This window comes from Pseudorasbora parva, chromosome 18, assembly GCF_024679245.1.
Source record: "Pseudorasbora parva isolate DD20220531a chromosome 18, ASM2467924v1, whole genome shotgun sequence".
Taxonomy (NCBI): domain Eukaryota; kingdom Metazoa; phylum Chordata; class Actinopteri; order Cypriniformes; family Gobionidae; genus Pseudorasbora; species Pseudorasbora parva.
The window spans coordinates 29,067,721-29,081,186 of NC_090189.1; the positions used below are offsets into that span (position 1 = coordinate 29,067,721).

A 13,466-nucleotide genomic window follows, 5' to 3' on the forward strand; every position below is an offset into this window, starting at 1 on the left:
TGAAAGTAGAGGGGGATGAGAGGGGCAAGGTATTCCATTGCTCACTTTCACCCCACACTTCTTGTGACCCTGAGCCTACGGAAACTGCTCTTTTGGGTACTACTGCCTGTGAGACCAGCAGTGAAACAGAAAAACACTTTTTTTTAAAACAAAAGATTCTCCACCCAGCCCCTCTCAGAGGAATGAGCTGTTCACCATCTCCTGAAGAAAAGCTCCCTCAATCTCTGGGCTGTCCATCTCAGGGATGCTTTGTCTGTCCGCTTGGAATGTCTGTCTGCTGTTGCACTGAGACGAGCAGCATCACCTTCCTGTGGGGAGGTCAATGTTGCTGCCTAGGCTGCTGCTGTGGCTGCGACGGAGCGGGTGTGGAGGCTGCAGGGGCAGCTGGCAGTAGCATCCCGGCGGGGCAGGATGTGTTTGATTGCTTCCATCTGCTTCTGCTTGTTACATTTCTGAGAACTACTAGAACAAATAGGCCTGCCTGGGAGATGGAGGAGTCAACTATTGTGGACATCGTCTTCACCAGGGACCGTGCAGTGACTCTTGTCTGCAATCCATTGCTGTACGCAGCTCCTGCATCAATTCAGAGTCAAAACTATCCTTGTGCAGTTCTTTAAGTGCCTTGACCCGGTATACTGGAGGGCCATGTCATGCAAGGCGGAGGTGGCTTTTCCAGTGGCGCTGTAAGCCTTAGCCATGAGGGTGGCCGAAAACTTAGAGGCCTTGGATGGAAGACAGGGGTCATCCTCACCAGTTGGCAGGATTTTTTAAGCATAACTACATTACAAATGCATGCTTCACTTGCGGGATCTCCACATACCCCTTGACTGCCCCTAATCGAAATAAGTGAGAGCAGAGGAGGCAGCAGAGCGGTTTCTGGCAGAAAAAAAGTGCCTTCTACAACTTTGTGACCTCTTCATGCACTTCCGGGAAGAAAGGAACTGGTGCGGTACATTGCTGTTAAGGGGCACTTCTGTTGGCAAAAGCTTGATGTGAGTTTTTACACACTGCCTTATGTACCCGGAAGCGGGGGAGCAATGTCTATGGGCTTGTTCTGTTACCACTTGAAGGTGATTTGGCTCTTAGGCGAGATCCCATTTCATCTGTCACTGTTATTAACATTTAATGTAACTGAAAGATAGGGAACTAATGAAACTGTACATCAATTAAAGTGTCATACAAGCACTTCTATGTCTCCATCTGTTACGTCTCTATCTGTCTTTTATTAGGCTGGTCTTGTGATTATCTACAGGAATGGGGTCCATTCATTCGATTGGCTTTTCCTAGCATGCTTATGCTTTGTGTACACTGGTGGGCATATGAGATTGGTGAATTCCTGGCAGGTTTACAATCTCTGTGTTTTAATGTAATTTAATTTAGTTTGTGTAATAAATACATTACAATTCTTGTGGTGGGTTTTTTTTTGTTTGTTTGTTTGATGTTTCATTGTAGGGCTCATCAATGAGGCTGAGCTGGGAGTCCAGTCTGTTGTATACAAGTTGGCTACTATTGCTTTTTTTGTATGTTTTTCAAAGGTTCCTTGGTTTCATAAAAATATACACCTGTACTGGTTTGAGGATCTTTCAGACCCAGCAGCACCAGCCGTTTGCTGGCCAACGAGTCAATATATTAGAATTACATTTCTATGAAAGATAAACTGAAACTGGAAGCTGTTGACAGAACTGTTGGACTAAGATGTGTTCAATTTCTTTAATTTCACATTCAGCCAAGATGTCAGCATCCTTTTAGATGTATATTTTATATTTTTTTTTTTTTTATGATACTTACTGTTTTGTGGGGTTTTTTTTTAGCAAATATTTTGTCATCTTCCTGGGTGGTAAAACAGACACATCAGTTGGTGACGGAAATAAATCAGATTTTGTGCATCAAATTTTGAGCTAATTTGTGTGATTTAATAAGGGGACTGTTTAAATATTTAAACATTTCACCTGATGGACCTGCAGGATGGCAATAGCATGCAGAGCGGACGCGCCTGGCCCGCAGCTCTGTTGGTCTTCACTTTCAAGATGTAAACCTACAGGCTTTGGATGGGTGCTTTGGATCACCATGCCATGTTGAAGCACTCTGAGGACACAGTTGCATTGCAACAGAACATTCAACTGGGTCCCTGTTGCAGATGCAACGGCGAAAGCAGATCCGCCGCCGAGAGCAGTAAAGGCGGAAGTGGCTGCCAAGCAGTCACGAAAGATCAATAAAGACCTCCATGATTTCAACACCTCTTCATGCACTTCCGGGAAGAAGGGCACTGGAGGCTTACGGGTGCTTTCAGCACATGCTGCCCTCAGATACCAATCGTCCATCCTTGAGGGCTCGGGACATGGCTGAGGGAATGGCAATGCTTGGACTCCTGAGGGAGGCAGGCAGCACAACAGAATCCTCATTTTTGGAGGAATTCAGCCCACCCTGTGATGCGGCGATCGACATTGCATCATCCGCTGGTGCTCCGAAGCGCCTTCAGCCAGCAACATTGCGGGTTGCAATGTGCAAGAGGGGGGTGTGGCCCAAGGAATATTCGTCGGGTTGGCCCACACAGTCACCCTCAGATCACCCTGACCACCAGCCAAAGTAATGCCTCTTGTGGAGGAGAAGGTTGGGGTGTGGTAAAGAGGACCCTCTCTCCTTGACAGAGATCATGAATTGTTGATCACAACACTGCGATGGTCATGGTCCTGCAGTGGGAACATGACTCATCCATGAATGCATGCTCGGTGTGCATGTGGCCTAAGCACACCAAACAGTGGTCATGCCTGTCAGACAAACTAAGCAGCCAACCGCATCCAGAAACAGAACACGGACGAGCTATCTTGACATAGACGTGCCACGAGTCCCTTTTAGAGAGGAGTGATCAGAGAGGAAATGCGGAACTCGCTGGAACGCACGTAACACCGACACTCTGGAGAGAGACTCGTCTCGGCGTAGATCATGAAGGCTTCTAATAGCCTGACAAGCCAGACCCACATCAAGATGTTTGGTCTGGAAACTCACCATAGACAGGGCTCAATCCGAGGGGCGGGCTAAACGGTTGTCTTTCAAACTCCCTCTGCACGCGATAGGATAGCGCTACACCAACCAGAGCAACGAAGGTGAAACAGAGCTTGTTGATTTACATTTACATTTACATTTAATAATTTAGCAGACGCTTTTATCCAAAGCGACTTACAAAAAAGGGGAGAGTAATAGAAGCAACGAAGCAGACAAGGCCAACAACCTGTAAGAGCTGTAAGAAATCTCAATTAATTAGTACAGTACACCATATATATATATATATATATATATATATATATATATATATATATATATATATATATATATATATATATATATATATATATACAGTATTGTTCAAAATAATAGCAGTACAATGTGACTAACCAGAATAATCAAGGTTTTTCATATATTTTTTTATTGCTACGTGGCAAACAAGTTACCAGTAGGTTCAGTAGATTCTCAGAAAACAAATGAGACCCAGCATTCATGATATGCACGCTCTTAAGGCTGTGCAATTGGGCAATTAGTTGAATTAGTTGAAAGGGGTGTGTTCAAAAAAATAGCAGTGTGGCATTCAATCACTGAGGTCATCAATTTTGTGAAGAAACAGGTGTGAATCAGGTGGCCCCTATTTAAGGATGAAGCCAACACTTGTTGAACATGCATTTGAAAGCTGAGGAAAATGGGTCGTTCAAGACATTGTTCAGAAGAACAGCGTACTTTGATTAGAGAGGGGAAAACCTATAAAGAGGTGCAAAAAATGATAGGCTGTTCAGCTAAAATGATCTCCAATGCCTTAAAATGGAGAGCAAAACCAGAGAGACGTGGAAGAAAACGGAAGACAACCATCAAAATGGATAGAAGAATAACCAGAATGGCAAAGGCTCAGCCAATGATCACCTCCAGGATGATCAAAGACAGTCTGGAGTTACCTGTAAGTACTGTGACAGTTAGAAGACGTCTGTGTGAAGCTAATCTATTTTCAAGAATCCCCCGCAAAGTCCCTCTGTTAAAAAAAAGGCATGTGCAGAAGAGGTTACAATTTGCCAAAGAACACATCAACTGGCCTAAAGAGAAATGGAGGAACATTTTGTGGACTGATGAGAGTAAAATTGTTCTTTGTGGGTCCAAGGGCCACAGGCAGTTTGTGAGACGACCCCCAAACTCTGAATTCAAGCCACAGTACACAGTGAAGACAGTGAAGCATGGAGGTGCAAGCATCATGATATGGGCATGTTTCTCCTACTATGGTGTTGGGCCTATTTATCGCATACCAGGGATCATGGATCAGTTTGCATATGTTAAAATACTTGAAGAGGTCATGTTGCCCTATGCTGAAGAGGACATGCCCTTGAAACGGTTGTTTCAACAAGACAATGACCCAAAACACACTAGTAAACGGGCAAAGTCTTGGTTCCAAACCAACAAAATTAATGTTATGGAGTGGCCAGCCCAATCTCCAGACCTTAATCCAATTGAGAACTTGTGGGGTGATATCAAAAATGCTGTTTCTGAAGCAAAACCAAGAAATGTGAATGAATTGTGGAATGTTGTTAAAGAATCATGGAGTGGAATAACAGCTGAGAGGTGCCACAAGTTGGTTGACTCCATGCCACACAGATGTCAAGCAGTTTTAAAAAACTGTGGTCATACAACTAAATATTAGTTTAGTGATTCACAGGATTGCTAAATCCCAGAAAAAAAAATGTTTGTACAAAATAGTTTTGAGTTTGTACAGTCAAAGGTAGACACTGCTATTTTTTTGAACACACCCCTGTTAACTAATTGCCCAATTGCACAGCCTTAAGAGCGTGCATATCATGAATGCTGGGTCTTGTTTGTTTTCTGACAATCTACTGAACCTACTGGTAACTTGTTTGCCACGTAGCAATAAAAAATATACTAAAAACCTTGATTATTCTGGTTAGTCACATTGTACTGCTATTATTTTGAACAATACTGTATATATATATATATATATATATATATATATATATATATATATATATATATATATATATATATATATATATATATATAATATATATATATAATATATATATATATTTTTTTAGACATCTACAACAAAAACTCACGTACGCAAAATGCCGAACACTGGATCTTGATAGCTAGGATAACAACCCATTAGGACTAAGGCTGTTGCCCCAGCTGTTGTCGTTAATGCAGATTCAGTGGCCCAATGGGTTGGTTTTGTATGGCATTCTAGCTAAACGCGCAGCAATAGCCATCTACAACAAAAACTCACGTACGCAAAATACAGTACACCGGATTATGATAGCTATGATAACTATGTAACACACCCGCCTGAGGGCACAAATCCGGATGAGAGACGTAGATATGATCCAGGAGTGTGCGCTTTTTGGTCGTTGCTGTGGTGATCAGTAAGTGCTATTCTGTATTGGTTAAGTGCAATTGGAAAAGATGTGTCTTAAGATGTTTTTTAAAAATGGCTACAGACTCGGCAGCACGAATTGAGATCGGCAGGTCATTCCACCAGGTGGGAACGGTCCAGGAAAATGTCCGTGAGAGCGATTTCATGCCTCTTTGGGATGGAACCACGAGGCATCGCTCACTCGCAGAACGCAAGCTTCTGGAGGGTGTGTAAGTCTGAACAAGTGAGTTTAGGTATATTGGTGCAGAGTCAGTGGTTGTTTTGTAGGCGATAACTAGTGCCTTGAATTTGATGCGAGCAGCCATTGGCAACCAGTGCAGTTTGATGAAGAGAGGCGTAACATGCGCTCTCTTCGGCTCATTAAAGACCACTCTCGCCGCTGCATTCTGGATCAGCTGCAAGGGTTTGATAGTGCATGCTGGAAGCCCAGCCAGAAGAGCATTACAATAGTCCAGTCTGGAGAGAACAAGAGCTTGAACCAGGAGTTGTGCAGCCTGTTCTGATAGGAAGGGTCTAATCTTTCTAATGTTGTATAAAGCAAATCTGCAGGACCGGGCTGTTGCAGTAATGTGGTCAGTGAAGTTTAACTGGTCATCAATCACAACTCCAAGGTTTCTGGCTGTCCTTGATGGAGTTATGGTCGATGAACCAAGCTGAATGGAGAAATTTTGTGGAAGTGCTGGGTTGGTTGAGAAAACAAGTAATTCTGTCTTTGCAAGATCGAGTTTAAGATGATGCTCATTCATCCAGTCAGAAATGTCTGTCAGACAGGCAGTGATACGAACACTGACTGTAGGATCATCTGGTTGAAATGAGAAGTAGAGTTGAGTGTCATCAGCATAGCAGTGATAGGAGAAGCCGTGTTTCTGAATGACAGAACCTAATGATGACATGTAGATGGAGAAGAGAAGTGGTCCAAGGACTGAGCCCTGTGGAACCCCAGCTAGATGATGTGACTTAGACACTACACCTCTCCATGACACCCTGTAGGACCTACCAGAGAGGTAAGACCTGAACCACTGGTGAGCAGATCCTGAGATCCCCGTCCTCTTAAGTGTTGACAGGAGGATCTGGTGGTTAACTGTGTCAAAAGCAGCAGACAGATCCAGCAGAATGAGCACTGAGGATTTGGAAGCTGCTTTTTTTTTTTTTTGATAGATTAAACATTCACTGTATCCGGTCGGCTAAACTCCGAACACACGTGGATTTTTCAAACCTCTCCCATCCCAATCCCATGAAAAAACTGAGGGAAAAATCCTGTCCCGTCCCAATCCCAGAAGAATGTTTCCCGTCCCCTCTTCCACTCCAGTGTTGTTTTTTTGGCCGGAATCTGTCAGTTACAGTAAAACATTCAATACTGATCTTGTACTGATTTTGGTTACTTCAGACTTTGTTACACCGACTAGTCGACCTAAATGCTCTGTCATGACGCTTTAAGCTTGACGTCGACTAGTCGCTGGCCTATAGAGGGCGCAACAGGATAAGCAATTTCCTGACTGGCCGCAGGCTCTGTTTTAAACAGTTAAAAATGAAAAATAAATACATACTTCGAGAGCTCTCCACAAGACATGTTTGATTACCATCTGGATGCTCAAAATTGATCGGGAGAATGCATGCTTATTGTACACGTAAGTTAATCATCGCGCTTAACTGCGTGCTGCATTGCAACGCACACACATAGCCTGATCACGCGGAGATCGCGAGCGCCTCACACAAACCATTCAGTAGCGCAGAAATGTATTGTCAACACAATTCTTGGATTTATCATTAAAATAGCTTAGAAACTAAAAAATTCTAGCATATATTTCTTGATAACTTAAACGTACAGCTTCACTATTAGTAGAGAGACGCTGCCAGGTAGAATTAATTCACACACAATCACTTACTAATGCATTTATATACATGTAATCTTTATTGTGCTACTTTATCTGTATCTTATTTAGAATGAAATCTGTGAGAAATATATAACGACCATAAGACAAAAGAACTGATACAAAAGCTATTATGTAGGACCAATAACCTTATGAGCAGTGCAGTGTCATATGCTGTAGCTGTCCTGTGCACAAGAAGACCCACGTTCGCGTCTAAGCAAGGTTCAGATTTATTTGTTCATTAATGACGTCATCAGCGACTAGTCGACATCGACTCGACTTTCATCACATAAATGTCGACTTTAAAAAATGGAACTCGTTCAACCCCTACTTCAGACTGCTCTAAAATTTCGGTGAGCAAACCTGAGGAATAATTTTCCAACAGTAGTCATTGCAACGTAGTTTATATGTCTGACTCAGATTTGATGATGATTTTTGCGGCAAGAAAGTGCATGGGGAAGCCTCCTTTTCTTATATTTTTGGTGGATGGCATTGGCCACCAACTGTTACAGGTTTGGAGCACGTAATTCACTTAACCAGCAACACCAAAGCAAACATGAGAGCATAAAGAGACAGGGCACCACTAGAATTGGATTAAAACATAGTTAATTTATATAAATAGTATATTTGTAGATGGTACCATAGTGTTATTACGATTCCCATTCCCGCCCACTCCTGGAAAAAAAAATATGCTTCCATCCCAATAACGTGATTAATAGGGATTTTGTTTCCCGTCCTGGGGGACTAAAATTGTTTCTTACCAACACTGAAACTTGTAATATTGAGATTTGTGTTTTGTTTTGATTCTCATCTGTCTTTATTTGTGTAAAAGTTAGAAAGAGAATTAAAAAAAAAAAAATCTAAATCACATTATTTACAATATTTACAGTTTTTCTGTTTTTTTGTAAATCACTTATTTCATTCTGGTTATCAGTATTTATATCTAAACATCTGTAGAGGATTATACAATGACTTTCAAAAGGAAAAATATGATTTTCCTATTTATTACTCATTCACTTAAGATAGTGTTTGACAATGTCCTCTTGATAATAGTCAAACTAAGTTTTGTTTTTCTGTCTGCAGTGCATTACAGGTGGCATTATCAGGGGTGCAGGAAAGCAGCTGCTCGGTGGAGTATTATTTTGTGGGTTTTCCAATTGGAGTGTCATTGATGTTTTTTCTTAGCATGGGCATAGTTGGTAAATTATTTGAAAGTGTTGAAACTTTTGAAATATTAAACTTAACTTAACACCTCCTTTGATCTAGCTATTGAACATATTAATTAATCTTCTTTCTCTCTTTCTAGGTTTGTAGACTGGATTTTTTCTATCTGCTTTTACACAATATTTGCTCTTCATCATCCTCATTTGCAGACTAGACTGGAAAAATGCAACTCAAGAGGTGGGCATTTTTCCTAATCTAAATAGACTATTTGGACAGATGATTACTAGTCTTTATCTTCTTATTTTCAGGCCTTGATCGGAGCAGGTGCTCTAGCCCCTGAGAAATAAGGGCTGTACATAAGGTACATTCTGTCTGTTGTATATGCTGACCTTAATGATAAACAAAAAATATGTTTATTTTATTACTTTTCTCTTATGTCCCTGATTCTTATACAGAAGTGCCAGAAGAATCCCTTCACACTGAACATGGCCAGACAGACACAAACACAGACTTAAAAGGACTCAATAAAGGAGAAGGAGGAATAACAGACGCTGACACAAATGTCACAGTTGGTGCGGTATTGACCACCAAACAGCTGGTTGTTCGTCGAGGACTTGGTGTTTTCTTTATGCTGCTTATACTAGCTGGAGGATTTGTGTTAAATGACGTGCTCATTAAATTTCTCAGATTAGCACAATGAATATTTCTTAATTCCAAAATATTCACATTACTTTATATTAGTGAGTTGCTACATTTAGTACTTGAGTTAGGAAAGCTAAACTTCAGCGATCTTGGTACATTTGCATTATACTTCTTAAAACAAGTTACTAGGCAAACAACTAGTTTGAACTGCAGTGACTATTTGCACTAAATGTAAATAGTCCACCTTTGTTGGCAGAGGCTATTATTTAACATCAGAAAGTTTAATTACTCTTTAAAAAATCTATGCATAATTATACAAAGATTACCAACAGTAAGCTTCTATATTTGTCCACTGGGTAAGATAAATGTTGTATGTGTGTCGAATTAGAATTCCAGAAATGGTGTACACGATAACACATGATAGTATATATCTTAACTCAAACCTATGTGGTTGGTTTTGAGTGCTGATATATGTCATATGCTACTACACTTTTGAAGTCTAAATCTCTCCCTTTCACACTGCATTCAGAATATGATAGTATGTTACCACACAAAATACACTGTTCAGCCCTTAATGATTGAGTATATTTCATTCGGTGCCAGTTTGATATAATTTTAGTAAATGTTTTTGATGGATATAGTTAATGTTACAACCCATATATAGGCTACTAAATAAATTATAATGTCACAAAGTACTGAAATAGTTTAATAGACCACCAATACATAGCTATGTTCTGTTATAAGATGCTTTTATCCAAAATGACTTATTGCACATGAACATTTTGTGTTAACACTTAGTGTAAATAGAAGCTACCTTCTATAAACACTGCGTAAATAGGACCCACCTTCTATTAACACTCCGTGTAAATAGCACCCACCTTCTAATAACCCTTTGGGCCAGATTTACAAAACAGGGCAAATTAGAGTGAGGGCACAATTCCAACAAAAAAAAGCACAAAGTTCTGTTTGTGATCATCTGACGATTTGAAAATTAAAGAACACAAGCGGAGCCAGATCATTTCCATAATGTCCAACGCAATTTACCAAGAGCAGTACAAAATACTTCTGGCTTAAGACATATTTTTTTGGACTGTAAATAATGGTGCAAATGCCACTAAATTGACAAGCGCAAAATTTTGTAAATCAACATGATTCATTAAAATACTCTTCTCCCATATATTTTCTATCATAAAGGTAAACTTCTACAAATTCATATGCAACAAGCTCAACTGCAAAAATAACCCTGTCAATGTCTTTTCAGTGCTAATTTTAAGTGTGTCAATCCTGACAGTAGTTTTTAATGCCAGTAGAGGGTTTGCTCTCGCTCAAGCGGTTAGTAAATCTGACCCTTAGTGTAAATAGCACTTATCCTGGGTAAACCCAGCCTGATCTGCCAGCAATTCGATTAAACTCAGCAAACTCATTCTGGAAACCTGTACATTCATTTCTACTACTTCTGTTACACTTTTGAGGGAACAAATCACAGACTGGCTTATCCACCTGGCACGCTATTGGCAGGTTTAACACGATGATAGATAGAGAAACGATGGGTTGTTGCCCGTTGATCACGCCTCTTGTGGTCTGATTGGTTGAAGGACTATCCAATTATCCAATACGTCTTGTGCAGTAGAAAATACAGAGCAGAATTCCCAGACCAGTGTTCAATTTTAAATTAAACTTGGTCTGGTGATAGCCAGACAAAATAGCACCTACATTCTATTAATATTAGGGCCAGATTTACTAAACAGGGCAAATTAGTATGAGCACAATTCCAAAAACGTTTCAATGAGCGTAGAAAGTTCTGCGTGTCATCTAACAACGCACAAATTAGAGAACACAGACAAAGCCGGATCATTTCCATAATGGCCAACGCATCTACCTGTCATGGTATATCCAATGAAGATAAAGGTAATTCAAAATTATAGTAAAGGTGATTAAACAATCAGAATAATACATTTAGAGAGAAAATCTGAATATTGCTCTTTCATGTCTTAATGGACCTTGCTATATGCACTGGTGCATTCATGTTGGAACAGGAAGGAGCCATCCCTAAACTGTTCCTACAAAGTTTGGAGTTTGAAATTGTCCAAAATGTCTATTTTGAAGCATTAATTGGAACTAAGGGGCCAAGCCCAACCCCTGAAAAACAACCCCACATCATAAACCCCCCTCCACCAAACATTACACTCGGCGCAATGCAGTCAGGCAAGTACCGTTCTCCTGACAACCACCAAACCCAGACTCACCCATAGGAATGCCAGACAGACTGGCATGATTCATCCCTCCAGAGAACATGTCTGCTACTGCTCTAGAGTCCAGTGGCAGCGTGCTTTACAATCAATCAATCAATCAATCAACTTCATTTATATAGCGCTTTTACAATCACGATTGTGTCAAAGCAGCTTTACAGTGTCAAACAGGAAAATATTGCAACAAAATTAGATTTGGCTGTACAGTCGTTCTGGAGAAAATAGTGATGTTATCAGCTTATTTTAATTTATCATATAGCGACAATGTTGGCAGATCAGTAATATAGTTCATAGAATTAAATAAAACCTAATTCATACATTTTATTTGTATATTTAGTTGAATAACTTATAAATAAATTTTAGTGTCCCCAACTGAGCAAGCCAAGCCAAAGGCGAGAGTGGTAAGGAACCAAAACTCCATCAGGGCGTGATGGAGAAAAATAAACCTTGGGAGAAACCAGGCTCAGTCGGGGTGCCAGTTCTCCTCTGGCCTATTAACACACCTTGTATGATTATTATTCTGGCAACCTTACAGGTCAGAAATCATATCAGATCGGAATATACACCATTTACACCACTGCATCTGACACTTTGCATTGCACTTGTTTATATAAGGCTTGGATTCAGCTGCTCGGCCATTGAAACCCATTCTATGAAGCTCTCTACGCACTGTTCTTGAGCTAATCTGAAGGCCACACAAAGTTTGGATGTCTGTATATTATTGACGCTGCAGAAAGTTTGCGACTTCTGCACACTGTGTGCCTCAGGATGTGCTGACCCTGCTCTGCGATTATGCGTGGCCTATCACTTTATGGCTGCTTTGCTCTTGTTACCAATTGGTTCCACACCCTAGAATATTTAGTATTAGTGTAGAAATTGCAAAAATGGACTTCTTGTCTTGCACAGGTGGTAAAATCACTGAGCTCCTGAGGGTGACCTATTCTTTCACAGATGTTTGTAGAATCAGTGTGCATGCCTAGTTGCTTCATTTTATACAACTGTGGCCATGGAAGTGATTGGAACACCTGAATTTAATCACTTGGAGGGCCATGCCAATACTTTTGGCAATATAGTGTATACAGAAAGTATTCACACCCCCTTTAAATTTATACTCTGTTATATTGCAGCCATTTGCTACAATCATTTAAGTAATTTTTTTATCATTAATGTACACACAGTACTGTGACACTCATATATTTAACTCAGGTGTCCATTTCTTATGATCATCCTTGAGATGGTTCTAATGCTGCGTCCCAATTCGCCTACTTATACTACGTCCTAAAAGTATGTACTCTTTTTGTGAAGAAAAAGTATATACTTTTGAGTGTGTAGCAGAAAAGTATGCAAGCTTCGGGACATACTACTTCGCCATCTTTAACGGACTCTGTCGCTTAGTTACATGCATCCCGTCACTGTTTAACTGCCCTGTCAATCATCGTCAGATTCATCACAGTTCAAATCCTCCACATTCAGTTTAATCTCCTACCGTATCGGAGAGAAATGAAGACGCTCGTTGATCTGCCATTTGTGGGTCTTTAATGCAGAGACTCTCTTCATGTATTTACAGTTTAAATATAATGATGCATTTAAAAGTTAATGGCCAAACGTGTCATTTCAAAAGTTCTCAATGCTGCTGCGGGTGAAATATAATGTGACAACACTGAATAAATATATTTTTGTCAGGTTAAATATTGATAGTCGGTCACTCAAACCCCTTTATCTAAACTTCTCTACTTAACCGTCGAACTCGCACATCCGCCATGTTTGTAGTTTTTAACGCTTTTTATCCGCGTTTGTAGTTCTAATCGAATCCTCGTCCAACTCGCAATGGGTTGTGGGCAATATCAGCCGTTAGAGTGCCCATCGATCCATACTGCGAATTCGGACCGGAAATAGTAAACCATCCGGGAATCTTTGGAATACTCTTTTCAACATACTACGATTTGGGACATACTAATTCTATTTTCGAATACTATTTAGGATGGATAGTATGCGAATTGGGACGCAGGGCTAACCTTCATTTGAGTACAGCTGTGTTTGATTATACTGATTGGACTTGATTAGGAAAGCCACACACCTGTCTATACAAGACCTTACAGCTCATAGTGCATGTCAGAG

The 13,466-nt window shown here is 40.4% G+C and overlaps 1 long non-coding RNA gene across 1 annotated transcript; it reads left to right on the top strand.

Annotated features, from left to right (window-relative positions):
- Positions 1-8,375: 8,375 nt before the first annotated feature.
- Positions 8,376-9,042, top strand: LOC137046381 (uncharacterized). The gene is made up of 4 exons (XR_010898951.1): positions 8,376-8,437; positions 8,600-8,694; positions 8,766-8,818; positions 8,913-9,042. It is a non-coding gene; the product is annotated as an uncharacterized lncRNA (long non-coding RNA).
- Positions 9,043-13,466: the final 4,424 nt, after the last annotated feature.